This window comes from Schistocerca serialis, chromosome 3 (genome assembly GCF_023864345.2).
Source record: "Schistocerca serialis cubense isolate TAMUIC-IGC-003099 chromosome 3, iqSchSeri2.2, whole genome shotgun sequence".
Classification (NCBI taxonomy): Eukaryota; Metazoa; Arthropoda; class Insecta; order Orthoptera; family Acrididae; genus Schistocerca; species Schistocerca serialis.
Genome location: NC_064640.1, coordinates 72,099,335 through 72,103,031, shown reverse-complemented (window position 1 = coordinate 72,103,031; position 3,697 = coordinate 72,099,335). Strand labels below are relative to the sequence as shown.

Below are 3,697 nucleotides of genomic sequence, written 5' to 3'. Positions count from 1 at the left end.
ACAAATACTAAAAAAAAAGTGGCATGGCGCGAGATTCGATCTGGCGACCTTCGGATTACGAACCCGAGCGCTTACCGCTGCGCCACGACGCTGTAGGAAATTATAAATCGTAGAGACTATTTCACCGCAAAGGTTTCTTTTAACTGTCGATTTTCTCGACAACGGCTGAGAAGTGCATCTTGGTGCCTTGCCACATTACACCTCTGGCCATGAGCTTTTATTACGTGCAGTATGAGTCGAATCTGGATTTCACAATTGGCGGCCTGCCCTTGTCAGATTTTTTTCTCCCTCACAGTAACCGGGCAACGGCCTTGCTGCAGTGGACACACCGGTTCCCATCAGGTCACCGAAGTTAAGCGCTGTCAGGCGTGCAGGTACTTGGATGGGTGACCATCCGGACCGCCGTGCGCTGTTGCACTTTTTCGGGGTGCACTCAGCCTCGTGATGACAATTGATGAGCTACTCGACTGAATAGTAGCGGCTCCGGTCAAAGAAAACCATCATAACGAGGGGAAGAGCGGTGTGCTGACCACATGCCCCTCCTATCGGCATCCTCAGCTGAGAATAACACGGTGATCGGATGGTCCCGATAGGCCACTTGTGGCCTGAAGACGGAGTGCTTCACAGCAGCCACCTGCACCAAGGCTGCTTCAGCCTGCTTGAAGAAAAAGAAGACAAGATTAGCGTCCTCCTCCCACAACTGTATCCTAACAAACAACAACAAGTAGTTTGAGGAATGCAGCTGATGTCAGAAGTGTCAGGCTGTCTGTTTGTCCCAGAATGAACAAAGAGTGTTTTTATAAGGCTAGCAGCTGTATTCCATTTTCCAGTCACATGCAGACACTTGCTGGGAAACGAAGGACGTTTTTGGAAGGTCTCTCTGTCTGTTTGTCTCAGATATTTTTTCTCCTTCACACTAGCATTCTGTTTCTCATACACCTGCACCATGCCTGCTTCAGCCTACTTGAAGAAAAATAGGGCAAGTTATAACCTGCTGGTATAGCATTGTGAATTCCTATTGGTCCTCTACAAAATAGAGTTTGGAGTCTAAAGGTATATAAAGCCCAATCCCCACCACAGTCATTGTCAGCCTTTGACAGTGCCCAGCTGTGTACATGTGAATCTCACAACATGAAACGGCCAGCCAGTAACAATGCCAGCGGCAGTGGTGGTGGGAAACAGCCATACTTGGGTCAATTGCCATGTAACTGTTTCTAAAAAAAATAATGAGTTCAAATTGCGACGTGTATAAAATTTCGTAGCAAAGTATTCAAATCTTTTGAGATTGTGATGCATTTTGGTAACAAGTGGTTATAAAAGTTCTTTTTCTTGCTATTGCAGCATTCATTTCCGAAATGTTGGCTGAAGTAGAACGTCAGCTGGAAACTGAAAGTCGTCAGTAAACTGAAGAGGTTCTGCTACCATCATGTAAGTTCACCTCAAAATTGGGTGTGTGATAGTTTACACGTTCAGAGAACATCTGTTAAAGTACTCAAATCGTAACAAGTGATAATAACGTTTCTACTGTTGTTCTAGCATTAGAGCAGCAGCAGTTTGAAGTTGAAAGTCGCCAACAAGCCAAGGAGGTTTTGCTACCATCATGTAAGTACATCTCCAAATTCTGTGTGATAGTTTAAATGTTCAGAAAAATAGTTCCTGATGTATTCAAATCGTAAGAAGTGTGTATAAAATATTTGATCTCGCAGCATTAGATCGGCAGCTGACCGACATTGAGCAGCTGCTGGAGGCCGAAATGCAGCAAAAACGTAAGTACATTTGTAATATACTGCTGTTAAACTTTTCTTTGGCCATGTACAGTTGTGTGTGGCATATAGTCTTCTTTGTTGTAGATGTTGCTATGGAGCAAGAGGAGGATGAGAATCTAGCAGGTGTATACGTCGAGAATGATGACCAGGAGTCATCACTTCCATCTGGTATGAACTTTTTATTATTTTTTCCATAGTTATAAGGGGCGCTCAATAAGAAGCGAGCCAGAGGCATAATTACAGAAACCATTACCTGTATGTTAGAAGTTTTGACGCTGGCTGTTGAGACACTTGTTCCACTGTGACACAAGGCGGTGAACGGCTGTCACAAAATTCCCGAGGCTGGTTTGTTAACCAGTTCCGCACGTACAGCTGGACGTCGTCGTCTGAGGTGAATCGTTGCCCCCTCGGAGCCATTTTAAGGGGACAAAAAATGGCGTAATCACAGGGAAAGAGGTCCGGACTGTATGGAGGGTGGCTGAAAACCTCCCATTCGAATTTATGCAGGAGTGCCACGACTATGTTGGCCGTATGAGGCTTTGCATTGACATAGAGCGGAATGACCCTACGAGTGAGACTGCCTAGTCGTTTTGATTTGATTACTTGGCAAAGGATGGTCAAGGTTTGCGAGTAACGTTGGGCATTCACTGTTTCCTGTGCTGCAGGTAGTGAATCAGAAGGGGGCCATCTTGGTCAAAGAATAACGTCAGCGTAACCTTTCCTGTACTCGTTGGGGGCCTTGGCCTTTTTTGGTGGTGGCGACCCAGGATGCTTCCACTGGAGACTCTGTCGTTTTGATTCTGGTTCGAAGCGGTGACACCATGACTCATCTCCAGCCAGCACTCGTGCCAGGAACGCATTCCGTTCCCGAGCACAGCGCTGCACATGAGCAAGACAGTGGGCCATTGGACATGCCTCCTGGTGTGGTTGAATACTGTGGGGCACCCATTGGGCACGCACTTTGCGCATGTGCAGTCGTTCCTTTATGATGGTGTGAACATTTCCGACACTCAATCCGACTACGGCGGCTATGGCTTTCACTGTCACTCGGCAGTCCTGGGTAATGAGTGTATCCACCAGCTGGACGATGTCATAGCGAATACAGTGTGGTGCTCAAGACCGTGCATCATCGGCTAACGACACCTGTCCTTCCCTGAAGTGCTTGTGCCATGCCTTGACCCTTGCAATGGACATGCAGTGTTCGCAGTACAATGTTCCCCCTACTCCTTCTGTTGTCAGAAAACGAACAACACCTCTTTGCTCTTCGTTTGACGCCTCCATGTCACTGTTTGCAATGCGACTGGCAGTGTTAGACGATTGATGCTTGCTGCTGCTAGTTCTGTATAGTCATGTGACGTGCACGTATGCCCTCTAGCAACGGTCTGTGAAATTCCACGCTCTGATCGGAACCACACGTCGTTACACACGCTACGATATTACCATCCTGTCACTGGTTTGCGCATTCCAGATTCCAGCTCGTTTCTTTTTGAACGCCCCTTATGTGTATAATCAGTATCTCGCTGTAGGCAAATTCAATTCAAATTTGTTGTTGTTGTTGTTTCTTACAACCAATATCTTGTTGTAGGCGATTGCTGTGAGATGGATCGGTGGCTCCACAACAACAGTTCTGGAGAGGGTGAAATACTGGAGAGGGTGCATGAGATGGTGGCTACCGAAAGGCAGGAAATAAACATCGACTTAACTGCTCAATCCTGGGACCCAGAGTGTACAAGGTGCTTATAAGGCAACTGTCGTCGTTACAGCATATAATTATTATTCTGGAATGCTGATATATTTACTTGTTGTTATTTATTTACAGCATATATTTCAAAAATCTTGAGCATTGTACTTAATTTTTCTCCTTTATTTGTATGTTACAGAGATGCCACCACCACTGCCACCATAACAGCTTGCTGTGGCACGTGCACCTA

The 3,697-nt window shown here is 46.1% G+C and overlaps 1 pseudogene; it reads left to right on the top strand.

Moving 5' to 3' along the window:
• The first annotated feature begins 301 nt into the window (after positions 1–301).
• On the top strand, positions 302–418 carry LOC126471688 (5S ribosomal RNA; annotated as a pseudogene).
• Positions 419–3,697: the final 3,279 nt, after the last annotated feature.